Raw genomic sequence first — 23,430 nt, 5'->3', positions numbered from 1 at the left:
TTGGATGCATCTATGTACTATGCTATAAGCATTTTATGAGAATGGAATGGAGGTATATCCAAGAGTGAATTTTTACACATTCCTAGTAATAAATTTTGAGGCTTTGGGAGGCCTCAAACTGATAGATGCCAACTCTCGCTAAATCACTCCAACTTTCTAAGAAGCTGAATTTCAATATATTACCTACATACTTTCTTTGTTCTCCTCAAGGCAAATAATTTAAAGTTTGAGAGAATAGCAGGCCAAACAGAGGTGATTTTTCAGCCTTCTTACTGTCTGGCTGCCAGGGTTCCTGGAAATGGCATTTTTAATGAGCGTTTTTTCTTCTGGAGGAGACTTTGATGTGGTTGAAAATTTATTTTCCTCTCAAGTGTAGGCAGGGCACCAATTAACCCACACAGAGCACCCTTGCTGTCCTCCCAGCTTGGAGTTTATTATACTTACTACGCAGTGTATAAAACCCATTATCTCACCTCCTGTTATGCTTCCCTCCTGCAGACTCACAGCAATTTCTGAGGCAGCTTTCTGCTCTCTCTTGCTCTTTTAAGTATCTCCATTTTGCCTTTTAACACAAATGAACGTACGATAGCAAGGGAGGTAAAAAGAGGGAAGAGGTGAGGTAGGAGAGCTGTTACCCGAACCGGCTGATTGAGTCAGCCGTAGTGTCGGTTTGATTCACTTAAGGATACATTTATACAAAACCTACAACATGAGAGACATAAAGGTACAAAGATGATTAAATTAGATACGGATTTAAGGACTCGCAGTTTAGCGGTGGAACCTGTCACATTCATAACTACATAACAAGGCAGAAGGAAATGAAAGCTAGAATTATTTCCCTAAAATAATTAAATATAAATGACAGTTACATTAAAAATGTGTTTTCATACAAAAGGGCACTGCTTGTGGTTAAATGGGAATTCTGTAACCCTGTAAATTTAAGGCCTTCCCCATCTGGTGGTTGGGAAAAGAACTAATAAAGTTGAATAAAAGTAATTTAAACGTGAAAGTTGGAGGCAGCAGGCCAAACTGTGCAAGGCCTGGAATTGCCAACGCTCTCTCTGTCCCTCCCACTCCAGTGTATTGACTCAGGCTCTCTCTTCCTGTTCCACGTAGGGTCTCAGGAAACTCAAAAGGAAAAAACTGATTTTCATTAAGATGTCCATTCGTTTATCACATGGCAACGCCTATCTGCAAGAGAGGCTGGTAAGTAGAGGCTCTGGCTAAGCAGCCACTTGCTCTCCTAAAACTGCTATGGCCAACAGGAAGATGAGGAAGGGGGGTACTTGGGGAGAATTAGCAGTCTCTGCCACAGGAGAAGGATGAAGAGTTCATGCTCCCTAAATGTAAATTCTTCCCTTCAGCTCAGACCACATTTTTGATCGCGGCCTATGTCATAGATGTGGTAAACACTGCTGGCTGCCCTCCACTGTCCATTCTCCCCTCATACCTCTCATAATAAAACAGAATTTAACCGGCACACAGCCACCCAAATTAAGACTCTTTGTAGCCTCCTTCACTCGTGATTAAGGTACAGCCTTGCGATTAAGATTGGTCAATGCATGTGAGCAGAATGGATATAAACAGAAATTATGAGTTCAGCTCCTGAATCACGCCATGAAGGGAAGGTGTGTGGATGGTATGTGTGCACCGTTCGGCCTGGGCGGGCCCAGCCATCTTAGAGCTTAACATGGAAACCGCATAACATGGAAAAGAACAACATGAGAGAAGGAGCCCAAAAGTTTAGAATTCAATGGATTACCTGTCCTGACATTTAGAGGGGAGAAAAATAAACTTTATCTTTTATTTAAGCAACTATATTTTGAGGTCTTTATCATAGCAGCCTAAACTGGAATCCTACTATAAGAGTCTAACCTCCCCAGTACTTCTCTGTCACTCGTATATGGTCACAAAATCACTGAGTTCCCCAAGCCTGAAGCAAGAAGCAACCCTTGCTTCTCAAGGGTTGTCCTCAATTTCTGTCCATTGTGCCTCCTACATATTTTTAAATCTGTCTTTGCTCTCCACCCCAACTGATAATACCTATATCCATCTTCTCATGTTCGGACATCTTCATAGCTGCTCTCCAAACCTCTAGCCTTGCCTAATGTCAATCCATTCTTCTAAAGAACAAAAAGGATCACACCTCTCTCTCTGCTTAAAACCCTTCAATTACTCCCCAGTCTCAAAAATATTAAATCCAAGCTCTTTAGGAAGACACTCAAAGCTTTATGACTCCCATTCACCCAACTGATCTCTCCTTATGGCCCTCACATACCACACTCTTTTATATCTCTGCGCTTTTGGATATACTGTTTCTTATACCTAGAATTTGTCTGTACTCCCTTGTCTTCCTGGAAAAAAATATTATTTCTTCAAAACTTATTTCAGGTATCATCTCTCTGAAGTCTTTCCTGAAATTAGTCAGTCTCTCCAATATGTTGCCCTTTATTTTGTACATGATTATACTGTTATGTTTATTACATTAAACATCAAATTGTGAGAGAGACTCCAGACCAAGAGGGCAACATAGGAGGTTCCAGGAATTTCCCTCTACCTACAGACACACCAAATATATAGCTGTACATGGAGCAATTCCCTCTGAGAGAAATACAAAACCAGCTGATTTTTGCATCAGGCAAATGATACACATCAGGCAAACAAGAAAATACCCACAAAGAAACAGGTAGAAAAAGCTAAGACACACTCTCACCATAAACCCCACCACCAGCGCAGTGTCATATACCAGGAGGGAACCCCCGACTCCCAGCTTCTCCCTGAACTGCGAAGGGTTTGGACAATACATCTAGTGCCCCAACTTTTACTGCTCCAGGAATAAGACAAGGATGCCCATTCTCTCCACTTTTATTCAACATAGTACTTGAAGTCCTAGCCGGGGCAATGAGGCAAGAAAAAGAAATAAAAGGCATCTAATAAGAAAGGACTAAGTAAAACTGTCTATATCTGCAGATGACATTTTACATATATAAAACCTAAATACTCCACCAAAAAACTGTTAGAACTAATAAACCAATTCAGGAAAGTTGTAAGACAAAATCAATACACAAAAATTGGGGAGGGGGGAGAGAAATCAGCATTTTTGTACACTAACAACAGACTGTCAGAAAGAGAAATTTTAAAAACAATGCTTTTTACAATACTATCAAAAGAATAAAACATTAGGAATAAATTGAACCAAGAAAGTAAAAGATCTACACACTGAAAACTGTAAAACATTGATGAAATAAATTAAAGACACAAATAAATGAAGAGATGTTCCACATTCACAGATTACAAGAATTAATACTGTTAAAATGTCCATACTACCCAAAATGACCTACAGATTTAATGCAATCCCTATCAAAATTCCAATGGCATTTCTCAAAGAAATAGACAAACAATCCTAAAATTCATGTGGAACCATAAAAGACTCCAAATAGCCAGCAATCTTGAGAGAAAACAACAAAATTGGAGGCATCATACTTCCTGATTTTAAACTACACTGCAAAACTATGATAAAACAGCATGGTACTAGCATAAAAATAAACATATGATCAATGGACCAGAACAGAGAACCCAGAAATAAATCTATGCTTTATGGTCAATTAATTTATGCCACAGCAACCAAGAATGTACAATGGGAAAAGCATAGCCTCTTCAATAAATGGTGCTGGAAAAACTGGATATCGACATACAAAAGAATGACACTCAATCCCTCTCTTACACCATAAACAAAAAAATCAACTCAAAATGGATTAGAGATTTGAACATAAGACCTGAAACTAAATCTCCTAGAAGAAAATATAGGGGGTAAACTCCTTGACATTGGTCTTGGCAATGAAATTTTGGATTTGATACCAAAAGCAAAGGCAACAAATGGAAAAATAAACAGGAGGGATGACAGACATCAAATGAAAAATCTTTTGCAAAGGAAACCATCAAGAAAATGAAAAGGCATCCTAGGGAATGGGAGAAAATGTTGCAAACCACATATCCAATATAAGGTTAATATCCAAAATATACAAAAAATTCATACAACTCAATAGCAAAAAAAACCACAAACACCCAATTTAAAAATGGGCAATGGATCCGGAGACATTTTTCCAGACATCCAAATGGCCAATAGGTACGTGAAAGGTACTCAGCATTACTAACCATCAGGGAAATGCAAATCCAAACCACAATGAGATATTACCTTACACTTGTGAAGATGTCTTTCAAAAAAAGGCAAGAGATAACAAATGCTGGTGAGAATTCAGAGAAAAGGGAACCCTTATATACTGTTGGTGGGAATATAAACTGGCACAGCCATTGTGGAAAACAGTACAGAGGTGCCTCAAAAAATTCATAATAGAACTACTATATGATCCAGCAATTCCACTTCTGTGTATTTATCAAAAAAAAAAAAAAGAAATGAAATCAATATCTTGAAGAGATATCTCCATTCTCAAGTTCATTGCAGCATTATTCACAATAGTCAAAGCATGAAAACAACCTAAGTGTGTGTCAACAAATGAATGGATAAAGAAAATGTGATTGATGATAGATAGATGATAGATAGATAGATAGATAGATAGATAGATAGATAGAGGAAAGGAGGGAGGGAGGGAGGGAGGGAGGGAGGGAGGGAGGGAGGGAGGGAGGAAGGAAGGAAGGAAGGAAGGAAGGAAGGAAGGAAGGAAGGAAGGAAGGAAGGGAAAAATATCATTCAGCCTTAAAAAAGAAGGAAATCCTGCCATATGCCACAACGTAGATGAACCTGGAGGGCATTATGCTAAGTGAAATAAGCCACAGAAAGACAAATACTGTATGGTATAACTTACATGTGGAATCTAAAAAAGAAAAAACAAAAGTCGAACTCTTAGAAACAGAGAGTGGAGAACGGTGGTTGCCAGAGAGTAGAATGGTGGGAGAAATATGGAAAGGCTGGTAAAGAGTACAAATTCTTAGTTATAAAATGAATCAGGTCTGAGGATCTAACGAATAACACAGGAACTATGGTTGCTAATACTGTATTGGATAATTGAAATTTACTAGGAGAGTAGAAATTAAGTGTCTAACAAAAAAAAAGGTTAAATATGTGATAAATGTGTTAATCAATGCATAGGTATATCAAATCATCACATTGTACATTTTAAATACATTATGATATTAGTTGTCAATTACACCTCAGTAAGGCTGGAAAAAAGAATCTAACAAACACGTTAAATTTACAAATGGATGGATGGACTGATGGATGCAGAGCTAGATGTAGACAATAAATGAAAATAATAAATGATAAAAGATTAGAAAACTGATAGGAAATTCTACCAGACATGGCAATGGCAGTATCTCAGGCTCCCTTCTAAGTAGCTAACTCTGAAACTCAGTCATCTAAAAGGAATGTTTAGCACCAACTAAAAGATGTTTCTAGCTATCATGTTAAAAGTGAACTTGGGAAATGTAGATTGGGAACGTAACTCTGATGGTTTTTTAACTTGCTGGACCGTTACTTAGGTTGTACCCTGTCTTCTCACAACAGTAAATCTCAAAGACGTAAGGACATAACTGCTTCCTTTCGGTACACAAAAAAAGAAAATAGGACCTGAAAATACTAAAGCCTCTGCCAAGGAAACTCTAAGCGTTATCTAACCCCAATAGAGAAGTAGGTAGTGGCAAGTAGGAATACAGGCCAAGAACCAGGGAACCTGAGAGAAGGGTAAAAGGCCTATTGAACGCTCACCTTGAACGTTACTGAGACACCCAGAGTTCCCTCATGAGAGCCTTAAAAACACCAACATCTACCTGCTCTTTTCACAAATTCAGAATTCAAAGTTAAAAAGTTTCCCAAGTTTATACAACTATTCAGTAGTAGAACTAGAACTATACATATTGTATAAGAAATAAAAACAAATGTGTCCAGTGGAAATCATACTGTCAACTACCAAACTAATTCAGAAAAAGTCATGATTTTCCATAATAATATAGTCTATTCAAAGCTCACCACATGCTATATAGACACTCCACAAAACTGGTATTGATTTATATAGGTGGTATCGCTATAGAATGTGCTTATTGTAAATGTAGATGGGTTTGGGCATGACTGGATGTTTGGTGGAATGGCCCATCCAGGGCTATTTACTCTAAAAAGTGAGAAGCTTTTTTTGTTAAAAACCCATCCTAAGAAAAGGGAACATGTAGCATATATGCTCAGGCCAAGCACACTGGGCAGGGACCAGCAGGAACGGGTCATCTGCAGGAAAGCATTGTGTATGCTGCACAGATTCTGCTCCAGCACCATCCATCCCCCTACGGATCTGTGCTGGATAAAGGATCTGATTAACAGGAAAGGGCTCGTAGGAAACTGAGCCACCAGGTAGAGTCGCTCTTTAAAGAATTGAGTGTCATGTGTCATGACACTCAAAAAATGGGAGCGAGGGCAAACAGTGTTTTCTGTAAGCAGCAAGCTAACTTTACAAGTAGAGGATGAGGACTCAAGGGGGGTGATCACTCACCAGATCGCGGGGTGTGAGTGACTTGAGAGAGATGCTGGATCAGCCTCTTCCTAGAACAGAAAATAAGGGACATTTTCAAAACTTGCACTCATTATCATAGCAGGAATTTGAGGTTCATGTTTTTCTTTTCTACTTAAAAGTTTATCATTAGCAATTTTTCGTATGCCTCATGGTCTTCGTGATTTTTCACCGGCTTCATAATATCTGTTGAACATAAAATTTGTTGAACTATCCCCAAGATTTAAACATTTAAGCTGCCTTTAATATTGTAGGGAATATGTTTAGTCAATAGCCTTTTCCTGACTCAAAGAATTCTAAATTCTCAGAAGGAGTTGGATATGGAGTCCAAGTGAAACAATTTTGATTCTTGATATATATAATAATCAGATTAGCTTTTCAATTTGACTTTTTTTCCCGTAAAATGTACTCTCACCAAAAACAAAAACAAAATAATTATCATTTTCATTACTCCCTTTTTCAAATTTGGGGTATTATCATTTGAAAAATTTCAAATTCTAGTTGACCACTTTCCTTCTTTTGTTTGTTATTTCATTAAATGGGAAGTGATATCTTCAAACAGTTTCCTTTTCTTTCATTTCCAACAGAGATTCTTTTCCACATTTATTTAAGTTTATTATCTTTCTAAATTACTTTTTCATTTCCTTTGCCTACTAAAATTCTATTTAACTGCCCTCTCTAGTAATTTTTCAGAGGATTTAGATAACTCTGAATTCAATATTTAGACCTTGTGCCTAACTAGAAAAGGAATCATATGCAGGTTATAAGTGAATGTAAAACAATGCGTAAGTTAGTTTTTACAATCAGATACTCTTTAATTGGACAAAGAGGTTGTTATTGACCTAATCAGTTGCCAGGGCTTACTAATATGATACATACTATTTCTGAAAAGGGTGGGAAAATATTTAAGAATCTTTTTAAAAATTACATAAGAACCTGAATGTATACACAAAGAAGTACAATTCATGAACAAAAAATGCATATTAACAATAGTTACCATTAATTGAGCAATTAATAGGAACCAGGATTTTTATTTAAAAGATTTATCCTTATAACAAAGTAGATTTTATGAATAAGGAAATTGAGGGTCAAGGTCACCCTGAGAAACAATTCAAATCTTGGTCAGTGTGATTTCAAAGTCATGGTCTTTCCATAACACTCTTCTTCACCACTGAGTTGCAGGGTAAGTCATACAAGTTAAAAGGTCATAAAACTCCTACTTCCTTCTCAAGTCTTATATTCATAATTTATGTTCTCTGATGCATAATTGTATGGCTTTTTTAAAAATTGTATGTTAGTTTGAGAATACCTGCAGTTAAATGAGACTCTGATTAGACAAATATGTAAATATGAAGAATTGTTTCTGCCTACCAAAGTATGCCCTAGATATATTTGCTTCATTCAAAACAAATAGAAATTCTCTTTTCAAATAAAGAGCACTGCCCAGGGATTGTTAGGATGAGCTTTCTCCCCACATGGAGAAAGAGGATCTGCCTAAAATCTTCAAGGAGTCATCAGTTTTTGCACAACAGCATGAGCTCTGTTACCTGAATTTTGATATTTTTCCATCTTATGGTATTTTTATATATTCTAGAGCAAATGTAATAATAAAAACATAAGTAGTCTCTATAATTGGAAGTTGGTTTCTTGATTTTCCAGTTTTAAGGAAAATCCCATGGAATCAATGTTGTATTATATAATGTCAATTTCCCTTGCTTTAGCAGCTTAGGACAGAAAACAAAATGACATTTTTTGAATCCTTTATCTCTCTCCACACACTACCATCGTATCCAAGATAAGTTCACCAACCCCAGGAACTGACTACTCAGTTTAAGGCTTCATTCTTGTTTACAAGTCCCTTTTAGAGGAAAATTTTGTCTACCAGATAACTAGATTCTCTACTACCACTGGGGCTAACCTTGTCACATGGTGTTCCTGTCAAAGCCCAGATGGTTTCGTCACTTAGGCATGATCCTGCCAGATTTATGACAAAATGGCAAATGCCTCCACCAAAATATTTCAACCCATCAGCTCTGTTACAACTGTGTCCACTACCAGACATAGTCCCCTCCATTCAGGCTTTTCTACCAGTAGGAATGGGACTCACCTGAAGTTTATTCAACTAACTAGCAGAGGACCCAAGACTAAAAGATAAGCAACACATAGGGAATCTTCCCTACATAGGGAATCTGGACACCATGAACCAAAAATAATTACCTGCTGTCCAATCACTGACTTCATTAAAATAAAACTGCAGAGGCAAAAAGATAAAAGGGGAGAGAGCCACATGCTATACTGCCTTTGTCCAGGTCACTTGGCTCACAGGCTTCTGAACCTCTCAACCAATAACATCAAATCAACTCTGCTGGGCCGGCCCAGTGGCTCAGGCGGTTAGAGCTCCATGCTCCTAACTGCAAAGGCTGCCGGTTCGATTCCCACATGGGCCAGTGGGCTCTCAACCACAAGGTTGCCGGTTCAACTCCTGGAGTCCCGCAAGGGATGGTGGGCTCCGCCCCCTGCAACTAAGATTGAACAAGGCACCTTGAGCTTGAGCTGAGCTGAGCTGCCCCCTGAATGGCTCAGTTGGTTGGTTGCCAGTTCGATTCCTTGACTCCCGCAAGGGATGGTGGGCTGTGCCCCCTGCAACTAGAAAACAGCAACTGGACCTGGAGCTGAGCTGCGCCCTCCACAACTAAGATTGAAAGGACAACAACTTGACTTGGAAAAAAAGGCCTGGAAGTACACACTGTTCCCCAATAAATTCCTGTTCCCCTTCCCCACTAAAATCTTAAAAAAAAAAAAAAAAAAAAGTATCTCGTCACACACACAAAAAAAGATCAACTCCGCTCTTTAGTTATTTTGCCCTTATACATACGTACCAGGATGACTACATCCAAGGAAATTCCGGATCTCAGCACCTGCTGTCTAAGATCTATATTCTCTCTCCCTCTTTCTCTCTCTCTCCCTCTCTCCCCCTCCCTTCTCCTCCTCCTCCTCCTTCTCCTCTCACTCTCCTGCTCTATCTCCTTTGTGAGTGGCATTTTTTTCTTTCAGGAAAAATCCAACCATGTTACTATTATTGAAAAGGCCCCTTTCAGAGTCTGTTTTGTGTCAGATAAAACTAATTGTGCTGGGTTGTGCATCTAGCAATGAGCAAATAAATTCTTATTGCACTTAAGTCCATCCTGAGCACAGGTTCAAGAGTTTGGGATGTGAGGAGACCAAATATTCTTGGAAATGGGAGAATTTCAAAATCTTACAAGAAGATCGTCTAAACTTTGACTATGTATTCAAGTTAGACACTTGAACCACAGCCACCCACTTACACTCACGGTAAGAACTTGAATGAGCTTTTCACTGTCACCTATTAAACACAGAGCTCACCAAGGAACTGTCTCTCATGTTAAACACTGGTCTCTCCATGACAAGAAAAAAGCATTAGTACCTCTAAACAGGGGCCTCATCACACATGCAAAGTCTAGAAAGTTCACAAAGTAACTATTAAGGGACCGTGATTTTTTTATTCTCTAAGTAAATAATGCACAATAGTTAGAAATGTCTAATAACATATTAACGAAAGTCAGTGTGCATAACTTTAACTGAGTACTGGAAATCGTTCCTTGTGTTGCCAACAAAAACAGACAGAGGGTATCATTTCAAAGAAAGAGGTAATGAAACTTCCCCTTGAAGAAACTGCTTAAGAAAAATGATAACACTTGACAACAGAATAAGCTTTAAGAACATACACCATGTGACATTTAAACAGGGGAAAAAAAACACAAAATAAAAGAAGAGTAAACGAGCTAACTTCATTCCTAACACATGCCAATCTGATGTCTAGAGCATGCCAGCTCCTTACCTAGCAACTATCTGGTCATCGGACCTCTCGTAACATGGCCCAGTACAAGAGAGAACATTCTGGACATCTGCCTCATCAGAGGTTTATTCACCCCATCGGTGGAGAACCAAAGACTAAAAGATAAGCAACACATGCAGGCAGATTGTGAGAATCTGGACATCGTGAACCAAATTACTTAACAATTGCTTAATCACTGGATTCATCAAAATAAAACTCCAGTGGCAAGAAGATTCTCAAGACTCATTCTCATGGGTGAGGGAAATTTTCTCATTCCAGTAAATGAAGTTCTGACATAGATCCACAGCTGTTATACAGCAATAATTAAGACTAGGGAAGCAGGCAGTTCAACTTGAGTGGATAATCTATCATTAATCATTCAAAACAAGTAGATACTCCAAGAAAAACATATCTCTGTATGGCATTTTAGGACAGATAGAATAAGAAATGGGACTCCCTAAAGTGCCTGGTCACCCTCTTGTGATAACTCATCCCTCGTTCCTACACCCTGTTTCATATTGTTTTCCCTTGTCCCCCACCAACAATGTCTCTGAGGCTGTTCTTCCCTTACGTCCTTGATCTGCGACGTAGTATCATTTCCAGCACTGACAGCCAATTGATCAATGTGTGGTTGATTCATGGCTAAACAGTTGAAAAACTCATTCTAACTCTAGCCCCTAGTACCTGGGAACACTGGCTCTAACCTGGTTTTGCTTCCACCTGTCTTGATAGCCTTGAGTGAGTGATGGCATTTTCTGGGTTTTGATTTCCTTATTGTTAAAGTGAAGGGTAGGGCTAGATAACTCTAAGACCCCCTCCAACTTTCACATTCTCTTTCTAAAACTCATAGCAGCATCAAAGTGGTTTCCGATCTTAAAGTACTTTCACTACATGCACCATTGAATTTGACCTTCATACAGCCCTATGAAGTAGGTAAGTATTACCAGTTCCATATTAGGATGAGGAAAATGGGGCTCAGCACTAAATAAGCGACCACTTGTTGGTGGCAGAAGTCTTCTGAGTCCTAATTTAGTGGAGTTTTTTTTTCTTTCCACTGTGCTATTTATTACATGATAGACAGGTAAGACGAATGGAGGCTCTCAGTGGACATGCTTGGGGGACAGGGATGATCAGGACTGGGTTTCCATTGGTCCCACTGCCATCAGCTGGCCTTTTTCTTGATGAATGTCTGAATGAGATATGCTGGTAGAATTCTGAGGAGGGATGAAAAAGGAGATGAAGAGCTTCAGGCAAAGGGTGAGGAAGAGAAAGAGAAAAGGGAGAAATATAGCAACAACTAGTATATTCACCATGGAGTGAAACTTTAGGGAAGATGCTTAAAGAGGACTTTTAAGAAGTTTTGTTCTATGGTATGCATTAAAACCCCTTCTCCCACATCCACAAGAAAACAAGAGTAAAAATCAACATCATTTTTTTAATGTTTTTGAGTTCAACTTGTTGTTTTTTTAATTTTTAGATGTATGAATTTATCATATGGGTCCCAACACTTAGGTTAAAAGGAAGAACACTTTTATATATCATCAGTCCCATTGAGCCAGAATTAGAAAAATCAATAAGATCCCCACCCCAACTCTCTCACTCTCTCTCTGTCTCTCTCTCTGTGTCTCTCTCTCTGTCTCTCTCTGTCTCTCTCTCTCTGTCTCTCTCTCTGTCTCTCTCTGTCTCTCTGTCTCTCTCTGTCTCTCTGTCTCTCTCTCTGTCTCTCTGTCTCTCTCTCTCTCTCTCTCTCTCTCTCTCTCTCTCTCTCTCACACACACACACACACACACACACACACACAGAGATGTACAGAGAGAAAGAGAGAAATTATTGTAAGTCATTACTTTGATCTGACAATATATAATCCTCTACTCGCTTTTTACTGAAGGAAATAGCCCAGTAACTGTCCGTTATTCCTGGGGGAAGTTGTTTGCCATAGATGGTGACAGATAAAATAGGAGGATGTGACAATGCCCTTCCATCTGACCCCAACTGAGTGCTGAATCTGACACCCATTATCCACATGTTGAGGATTCATCTGGAGTGGGGAAACAGTGTCCTGAAAAATAAATCAGCATAAAGCTAAGGGAAGGATCTGAGTTCCCTGATCTAAATAAGACGCTTTCAACCCTCTAATGTCTCCCAAAAGGCAATGTTTTCCAATCTGAGGGATTTAAAATTGTGGAGGGCTACAAACTGTACACAAGAAACCTACAAATCAATATGGTACATGCATTTTTTTCAAGATAGATCCCTAAAATACAACTAAAGTGGGGAAAAATGACATTGTAAACTTGAAAAGTTTATAAAAGGAAACACAGCTAAATCCAACTTAATTTCAGATCAATTTAAAGGGACATTTTTGTACTTCATAGTTTTAATCTCTTTTCCAAATCCACTCAAGATTTGCCAGGCACAAAGGACAGAAATAGTATTTAGCTAATTTGTTTGGTAGATGAATTATCTTTTACTCCTTCACCTTGGGAAACCTTGAAAAAAAAGTACATTCAAAGTAATAATTTCCATAAGATAATGGGAATAAAGCAGAATATCCAAAACTTCTTACTAAACATGGTAGAAGATTATTTAGAAAGTATTCAAATTCAGCACAATGTAGTAGTTACAGTAAAATTCAGGAGCTCTTTTCCTTTGGATCCATTCAAGAAGTGGGAACATACTTTCTGAGTTCCTTCTACCTGGCAAGTCTTTCAAGTATACTATTTAATATTATTATGACAATCTTTTTTTATATATATAAATTTTATTGGGGAACAGTGTGTTTCTCCAGGGCCCATAAGCTCCAAGTCATTGTCCTTCAATGTAGTTGTGAAGGGCACAGCTCAGCTCGAAGTCCAGTCACCGTTTTCAATCTTTAGTTGCAGGGGGTGCAGCCCACCATCCCACGTGGGAATTGAACCAGCAACCCTGTTGTTCAGAGCTCACACTCTAACCAAATAAGCCATCCAGACGTCCCTCTTTTTTTTTAATTACAACAATCTTAATTTAAGAGCTATGTATTATTCTTCTCATTTTAAGAAGAAATAAGTAAAGCTCTAAAGCTTAAGTAAAATATCGAAGGTCACTCAACTATTATGTGATGAAGTATTATTTCACTGATTTAGGTTTCACTGATTATTAGTGCCCTATTATTCTTCACTATACATAATGCCACTATACCATAATGTCGCCTTTTCACTCTACCGTAACAATTCATTAGCAAGATGAGTTGTGTGTTCCACAAAGAACACATGCACACAATTTATGGCTTATGTTTACCTCATATTCTTTGAAAATTAGAAAAAGCTCAGTAGGTGTATGGAGGAAGATGTGGGTTTGTACTTCATCTGCATAACGCTTTAGGATTTCAAATACTTTATTAGAAAAGCTTCCTTCACATTTTATGAACTTGGGAAAGGTCGAGGTAACCCAAATAAATGGCACTCCTCTTTTCCTGCCTCAATTCTGAATGCACTGAGAGAGATCAAAAAGGAAAACAGAGCAGATAAAAGCCCAAACATCTCCTTTCTTTCTGGTAAAGACTAGATGGAAGAACATGGCTTTCTATCAACCAGGTAGGCTTCCTCATGCAGTACGCATCCCCAGAATGAGGCAGACTTTCCTACCCACCACAAGCCAAATGGGCATCTCAGACCTGTCCACACTGGGACCTGTCCCTGTGGAGGGACAGCACTGAGGAGCACACCAGCACGTGGGCTTCCCTCAGGCAGTTTGCTCCTAAGAAAAGGGAGGCAATAAGGGGCTGAGCTATGCATGCCCACTTGCTTTCTCAAAATGTTAAATCAGGTAAATGCACTCCACCCATGACCGTGTGAGAAGCATTTAGGAAAATAATCTTCCTTATGCAAACGGGGAATAAGGAGGATGCATTACCACCCTGAAGAGTTTCAATATCTAAGAGCCATTTGCTAACTGAGCAGCTGAGCAGAGGAGATGCTACGGGGCAAAAGCTGGATGAACGCATCCCTTACCCAGAACTACAGTCAAGCATCCAGACACAGAGATGAGCAGGAGAACAGGATCAGGAAACCAGAAAAAGGGGGTCTGAATGGCTCATCAAAACAGGGGTGGCCAGAAGCCAATTATCAAGAGAAATGGGAGCAGGAGTAAAGGGCCAAATAATGACCAGTAACAGGCAAACATCTGAGATAGGAGCTATTGGCTGTGCCTGAGTTTTACAAGTTCACTGCGGCATGCTGGATAGGAAAGGTGCCTAAAATCATAAATACAAAAACGGGCTGAACCCCACACATTCCTCATGGCGTGAGTTAAGGTTTCCTTGGGACTGCCTATTCAGAAGGTTGAAGTACACAGGGAACATTCTTGAGGGTTCCATGAGTGTCCCTCTCAGCGAGGGCCCCGGGTACCGATACTCCCCACAGTACTCTTGGGTGTGGAAGCTTACTGGTAAGAGGTAGGCTGGATATGTATAGACAGCTGGAAGCTGCAGTTGGAGCTGGAGGCCATGGAGTTGGTCGTCTCTGCTTTGGTTTTGAGCACAGATGTGTGGCCCATGCATGCATTGGAGATATTTTTGAATGCCCTAAACCTTCTCTAGAAATTAGGCAAATGTAGATATTATGAGGGTTTAATAATCAGGAATTAATTTAGCAATTATTAATAGAAAACTGAAAATAGTGGGTTAATCAAATTAGAAGTTTATTTTTTTTCTGCTACATAACCAAAGTCCAAAGGTAAGCAAACAAAAGCTATTTTGGCAGTTTCACGAAGTCATGAGGGACCTAGTTTCCTTCTGGCTTTATACTCTACAAACCTTCGGGTGATACCCTCATAGGCATGCCTTCAGCAGGGCTACCAACACTCCAGGCACCATGTCTATGACTATCTTTCAGGCATGGAAGACAAAGAAGCATGCCAGGTGAGTCTGCTCTTTTAAGTAACTTTTCTATAAGCCCCACGTGACAATTTCTGCCTAAATCTATCTCATTAGGTAGAATCGTGTCAAAGATTAACACACGATCAGGGAAGGCAGGGATGTGTAGTGTGGCAGGTGGGCACGTTACTACCGTATTTCCCCGAAAATAAGACCTAGCCGGACCATCAGCTCTAATGCGTCTTTCGGAGCAAAAATTAATATAAGACCCGGTCTTATTTTAATATAAGACCAGGTATAATATAATATGGTGTAATGTAATAATATAATATAATATAATATAATATAATATAATATAATATAATATAATATGTAATACTAGGTCTCATATTTTTTGCTCCAAAATACACATTAGAGCTGATGATCTGGCTAGGTCTTATTTTTGGGGAAACACAGTAATATCAGTAAAATCAAGGTCTGTTGGTGAGGAACAAGAGAAAAAATAGATACCTCGTAAGCAACCCACTGTCTCTAACACAGAGGGATAGGGAAGAGGGATGAGATGATCCAAAACTCATTATTGCTATGTGTATGAACATTCTGGGTAAAGGAGTAGAGTGATATATACACAAATTCTATGGAATTGCTCCAAAGAAGCTCATGTTTCAGGAGTAGGTAAGGCTACTCCATAAACCTCTAAGCCCGTCTTTTCTGCAGATGCAGTAGCACAGTTGCCTATGCGCTAAATCAGTGGTTCCAAACTACATCTTTTGAAAGAGTGCTGGTCATATCAAAAAAAGCCACCAGATACTATCACAGGCTGTGGTGAGGTTTTGCTGAAGGGTGTAAATCACTCCAGCTGAACAGGCATCTCTGGGCACCCTGGGCCACCTTTGGAGACAATGGCAGAGTTCTCACCTGAGACAGAGAGTTTCTCAAGATGGTACAGCCTCACTTTCCTCCTAACGATGTAGCCCGAGGGACAGAGGGCCTGGCCAGCTTCACAGCCTTCCCAGCACTCTTTCAGTAGAGAAGTCACATCTCTCAAAGAGAGAAGCCAAATCTGCAGGCATTTTGCTGATCCCTGCCCCACCTCACACTACGCCCTTTACCTCAAATGCCTCAGGCTGGGAGCATTGGAACGCATTCACACATCAGCAAGGGTCCTCTGGGAAAAGGTTTCCCATGCCTCAAAGGCAACCTTGAGTCACAGTAATTCTCACTCCTTCAAGGTAGCTCAATCATTTCCTGCCACTTAGTCTCCACATAGAGTTCATAAACTCTCTAGTGATAAATAGAGTTCATATATATGTACAGGGTGTAATCAAAAAAATATGGTGAATGTTTAAATTTTAAAAATTATTGCAGTAAAAGACACATTTCCATTAATCTCTCCCAAAACACTCCCCCTAGCTTTGCACACACTTATCCCATCATTCTTGCCACTTTCTGAGGCAGTTCTGGAAGTCCTCTTTCATGAATGTCTTTAGTTGCGCTGTCATGGCTGCCTTGATGTACTGAATCAATTCAAAATGTTTACCTTTCATGGTCATTTTGATTTTGGGGAAGAGCCAGAAGTCGCACAGTGCCAGATCCAGTGTATAAGGTGTATGAAGACACACTGTAATGTTTTTGACAGAAATTGACATACCAGAAGTGATGTGTGACACAGAGTGTTGTCATGATGGAGGATGAAGTAAAGACATTCACGAAAGAGGACTTTTAAAACTGTTTCAGAAAGTAGCAAGAACAATGGGATAAGTCTGTTCGAAGTATGAGGGGAAGTATTTTGAGGGGGATTAATGGCAATGTGTCTTTTACTATAATAAAAAATATTTTAATTTAAACATTCACCGTATTTTTTATCACACCTCATGTGTATGTGTGTGTGTGTGTGTGTGTGTATATATATATATATATATATACACACATATATACATATACATATACATATACATATACATATACATATACATATATATATATATATATATATATATATATATATATATATAGTCTAAAAGTTTTATGTTATCCAAAATGTCCTTCAATAGATGACTGGATAAAGAAGCTGTGGTATATATACACAATGGAATACTATTCAGTGGTAAGAAAAGATGAAATAGTACCATTTGTGACAACATGGATGGATCTTGAGATTATTATGCTGAGAGAGATCAGTCAGACAGAAAAAGTCGTGAACCATATGATTTCACTGATATGTGGTATATAAAACTGAAAACAACAAAGGAACAAGACGAACAAATAAAGAAACAAAGACTCATAGACACAGAAAATAGTTCAGTGGTTACCAGAAGGTAAGGAGGGAGGGGGATAGTAGAGGAGGATAAAGGGGATCCAATATATGGTGATGGAAAGAGAACTGACTCTGGGTGAACACACAATGTGATATATAGATGATGTAATACAGAACCGTACACCTGAAATCTATGTAACTTTACTAACAATTGTCACCCCAATAAACTTTAATTTAAAAAAAAAACACATTCTTTTCACTTTAAAAAAAATCAGTCATTTGCACAGAAAGAGAAGGTTTTTAAACAAAAACATGTGCTTATACCTATAAGATAAAATCTGAGATGATAAGGAAGAAGAAAACAGAGAAGGGGAAGAAGCAATATGTAATTTTTACTCCCACATATAATACTGATCCCAGCAGAAGCTGATTACAAGAGCCAAACAGGAAATGATCAAGGTCCCCAAACTGCTCTCATCTACACCTTCAACCACATTTCCAAACCTACGCTAATGTTCATTCTAGGCCCTTCCTCAACTTTAGTGTTGTATTTCAATTCACTCAATCACCATCACATAATGAGCACACTGGTATGAAAAATACCTTTCTTAGTGGTCCAGATGTTTCTTAAGTTTTCAGTCTTCTATCCTGAGACTTCAATCCCTTTAATGTCCACTGATATCTCTACCACGGACATTCTTAAGTCATCAGCCCTCCTTGCAGCCAATCAGTACCTTGTGTGCCCTTAATAGAAATTATCAACATCCTTGTGCATTCAGTGGAGGAACAGTTGTATTTTAGACACAAAGGAAAGGAGCTGGCACATTATCAAACCCTAAGCTGACCACTCATGATCTCAGAGTTCACATGCAAGTCATATTTCATTTTAGTTAAGCTCTTCTTCATGGTAGCTGGCTAATTTTTGTTAAAGTATTTTACATCCATTTCCTCTTATTAGGTCATTTGCCCCTCCCATAAGTCCTTTTAGGCAGTTGTTAATCCATTGTTTCCTCTTGGAACCTATTTCCTTCACCTTTCATAACTTTGGATATCTTAATATCCTGAAATAGTGACATTTCCAAAGAAGCTTAATTTAACCCTGGGAGTTACTCATACATCAAAAGAGTAGTTTTCAGAAATGTCTTAAACAGCTAGCTGCTTCCTTCAAATAAATTCTAATGCAGAAACTTGATGAATAAAACAGGTGAAAGTGGAAAGGCTCTGTTTTCAGGGGTGGGCTTATGCTTACTCCTGATCCCTGAGGCTGCCCAGAAGGACCTTTCCAGAAATCCAGGACTCTATAGACATATTTTGAAAACACATATGCTAAAGGAATCTGAATTTTTTAGATACCATATATATACTGATAATTTCTACCCTGACTTGTAGACTATGGCATGCTTAAATAGCTCTAAATATTAAAATTAAATGAACAACAAATAAAACAATATGGAATCAATGAAAAAATACTGCAAAAAAGAAAGGAGCCAACAATAAAGCATGAAAACTCAGAGGAAAAGTAGACTCTTAAAAATAATATAATGAGACGGCTGGATGGCTCAGTTGGTTAGAGCGCAAGCTCTTAACAACAAGGTTGTAATCGAAAATGGCGACTGAACTTGGAGCTGAGCTGCGCCCTCCACAACAAGATTGAAGGACAACAACTTGGAGCTCATGAGTCCTGGAAAAACACACTGTTCCCCAATATTCCCCAATAAAATTTTTTTAAATAAAAAATAAAATAATAAAAACAATAAAATGATGGGGCAGCTGGTTAGTTCAGTTGGTTAGAGCGTGGTGCTCTTAACAACAAGGTTGCTGGTTGGATCCCCACATGAGCACCTGTGAGCTGTGCCCTCCACAACTAGATTGAAACAACTACTTGACTTGGAGCTGATGGGTCTTGGAAAAACACACCTAAACAAATACAAGTTTTAAAAAATATTTTCTCTCTCTAAAAAAAAAATAAAATAAAATAAAATAATAATAATTTTTTAAGAATCAGAAGAAAATTCTCACAATTAGTTGTGTGGTGCTCCCAAAGATACAAGAAGATATGACCTTTGTAAAACAGAAATAGCAAGATTTAACGAAGAATACAGTCAAATGAAGAAAGAGCTGCCTAAAGAGCTGGGGAAAAGTACAAGAGAGCCCAATACTTCATAAAAAAATTAAAATCTCCATTGAAGGATGTAAAGAGTAGAAGTGATACTCAATAAAACTGAAATGATAATATTGAAGACAAACTTGAGAAGTTATTGCTGCACAGAGAGGAAATGCATCAAAAATTTTAATGATGGAAAAAAAAATAATATTTTTTTAAGAACCTAAGAATTATAATGTTTTGAAGAAAGAAGTCAGGAATATTAGGACCCGAAAACAAACAAAACAGGAGGAGGGGGGGAAGGAAGGAGGAAGGAAGGAAGGAAGGAAGGAAGGAAGGAAGGAAGGAAGGAAGGGGAAGAAAGAGAGAAGGAAAGAAAGACAGAGAGAAAGGAAAGAAGGAAGGAAGGAAAAGAAAGAATTTTCTGGATTAGAAAAGAGTCCTGAGCCTATAAAAAAACCACAGTTCATCATGTTGCAGAAAATATTATAGACATAGAAACCATTCCTAGATACAAAAGAGCACATTGTTTTAATTATGTGGATAAAGAAAAATACTACAAGATGTAAAAATAAGTTTACCTAGAAAATAAAAACTTCAAGCTTGCCTCAGTCTTCACCACATGTATAAATTCCAGAAGAATATGGAGGCATCTGTAAGATTTTGAGGGGAAAAAAACATAGTAAACTAAAGTCCTAAACTTAGTCAACTTTTCTTTCACAAACAAAAGCAACAGAATGAACTTCTTATGTGAGGATATAGCAAAAATGCCACAAATGTATCCTTGATAGAAATGTCTTGAAGTACACTCTACAGCCAAAGAAGCTGAAAAGGGATTCAGGAAATCAAAAGTCAAAGCACTGGTGACAGTGTAGAAAACAATTTAACATGAAAAATGACTATAAAACAAATATAATTTTAAAATTTCACTCAAAGCACAAAAAATTATAGGAAAGCTTTCATTGGTAAAAAAAAAAGTATAAAGCTAACTGTTTAGGAATAACTCTGCAAATAAATCATATCAAGAACAGAAGATGCAAGGCCTAGCTAATTTCCTCACCATGAATTAGAAGTTAAAAATATTTTTAGAACTTTATCTTTATTTTTAAGAAACTATTAGACTGACATTTTTGGTATTCTGATGGACTGAAACCATGATTGACCCTCCTGGTGAAAATAACTAAAAACACTGAATAAAATATATCTTTTTTACAATTTATTTTTAAATAGTCTGTAAACTGATAAGCAACAACCCTTAGAAAACAAAAACTAAATGAGAACAAAAACACCTAGAGGGATATATGGAGAACTAAATCTGGTTTTGTTTTGAAGTATTTTCTGAATCCAGGTGAGCTTGACCTTCTGTTTTCACAGGCTCACAGATTGCAGCGGACAGAAGACGAAGCTCACCTAAGATGGACAATTACACAGAAGACTGCCAGAATAACAAATGGGCTCCCAAAGGACTGTGCACATATAACTGTAAGATGAGCAGAAATAAACTTACTCCATGCATCAAGGGGATGGCAAAGAAAATTGCCTGTTTGAAACCTTGAAGATGAGTAAAAAAAGGTATGAAAATTTATTCAACAAACAGATCCCAAGAGGTGTCTGAAATTTTCACTAACTGAATGGTCCAACAACCTGAAATAAAATTTAAAGTTTTCCCACTGTATTAGTAGTGACTGTAGGTTTCTGGACAAAGCAAATATAAATCCTTTTTGAATGAACCAACCTTCAACACAAGCGTCAAAGAATTCAGAGAGGGAGGGAGGGAGGGAGGGAGGGAGGGAGGGAGGGAGGGAGGAGAGAATTCCAAGGAATATGAACAGCTTACAGTCAAAAATCACAAAATATACAAGGAAAACCTGTACCATAAGAAAAAGCCTGCATTGATAATAGACAGCAAAATCATACCTGCAAATAGTTCAGATATTGGGATTATTATACAACGAATATGGAAAGGTATGTTGGATTAAAATATTTAAAGAAATAAAAAAGGTTTGAAATATGATTAAAGAGCAACGGACTAAAAAAAAAAAGAAGAAAAAAAAAAAGACCAAGAGACTGTAGAAATTCTATAAACTGAATGTTTATATCCCCCCAAAATGTGTATGTTGAAACCTAATCCCCAATGTGATGGTATTTGGAAGGGAGCGCTTTGGGAGGTGATCAGGTCGTGAGGGTGGAGCCCCATGAATGTGATTAGTGCCCTTATAAAACACACCCAAGAGAGCTCCCTTGCCCCTTCCACCCCGTAAGGACACAACAAGAAGATGACCCTCTATGAACCAGGAAACAGACACTTATCAGACACTGAATCTACCAGTGCCTTGATCTTGAACTGCCAGCCTCCAGAACTGTGAGAAATAAATGTTTGTTGTTTAAGCCACCTAGTCTATGGTATTTTTGTTACAGCAGCCCAAACAGACTAAGGTAAAAATAAACAAATTTGAAAGGAACCAAACCGTGCTCCTAGAAACAAAAAATAATAACAAAGTCATTGAAATTATAAACAAATTCCATGGAGGAGCTGAACCAGAAGGTTAGACACAGATGAAGGTATTAGCAAAATGTTAGGTAGTTATGAAAAATTAATTCAGTATGTACTTACAGAGATAAAAATACAGAAAACACAAAAGGCAGGTTACAAAAAAGAAGGCAAAGTAAAAGTCTAACATAGGTCTAATTAGAGTTTCAGAAGGAAGGGAGAAATAGAATGGGGAAGAGGCAATATCTGAAGAGATAATGATTGGTTGTTTCCCGGAACTGATAGAAAAAACCAATACACAGTTTCAGGAAATCCAGTGAATCCCAAGCAGAATAAATAATAAGTAACCTATACCTAGATTCTTCATAATGAAATATCAGAATATTAAAATCCAGGAGAAGACTTTTCAAAAGGCAGCCAGAGAGGAAAAACAAATTAGTGCCAAAGGAGTGACAATGTTAACTGATGTCCTAACAGAAAACATAATATCTTTGACATGATGAGAAAATAACTCAATCTAGCTTAATACGTCCAGTAAAAAAAGGATTTTTAAGCACAAATGTAAAAGAAACACATTTTCTTTCTTTCTTTTTTTTTTTTTTTTCCGAAGTCTTAGTGTACAGATTTTTTTTTATTAAAATTTTTGGGGTGACAATGCTTAGTAAAATTACATAGGTTTCAAGGGTACAATTCTGTAATATATCATCTATATATCACATTGTATGTTCACCACCCAGAGTCAGTTCTCCTTCCATCACCATGTATTTGATCCCTTTTACCCTCTCCCACTATCTCTCCTCCCTCTTCCCCTCCGGTAACCACTAAACTATTGTCTGTGTCTACGAGTTTTTGAAGAAACACATTTTCAAACAAAACAAAAATTGAGAACTTGCCACCATGGGACCATCATTAAAGAAAATTCTAAAACAGAGTTGTCCAATAGAAATATGAGTGATATGTAAATTTAAATGATCTAGCAACCACATTTTTAAAAGCAAAAAGGTAAAACTAATTTTAATAAGTTTATTTAATCGAATATATCCAAAATATTATCATTTCAATGTGTAATCATTAATGAGATATTTTCCCCTTTATTGTAGTAAGTCTCTGAAATCCATCACGCATTTTACACTACCAGCAAATCTCAGTTCAGACTAGTAATAGTGCAAGTGCTTAATATCCACACGACTAATGGCTGCCACAATGGTCAGCACAGTGCTAAAAGATACATTTCAGGTAGAAGGAAAATTATTCCCGGTGAAAGGGCTACGATACAATAAGGGACGATGAGCAAAACAAGTGGTATATCTGTGGGTAAGTCCAATGTTACAAAGGAACACTGACTGTAAAAAACAATA

This window comes from Rhinolophus sinicus, chromosome 16 (assembly GCF_057876585.1).
Source record: "Rhinolophus sinicus isolate RSI-liver-muscle chromosome 16, RSI-T2T, whole genome shotgun sequence".
NCBI lineage: Eukaryota > Metazoa > Chordata > Mammalia > Chiroptera > Rhinolophidae > Rhinolophus > Rhinolophus sinicus.
The sequence above is the reverse complement of the archived record's forward strand: the minus strand, read 5'-3'. Positions refer to the sequence as shown.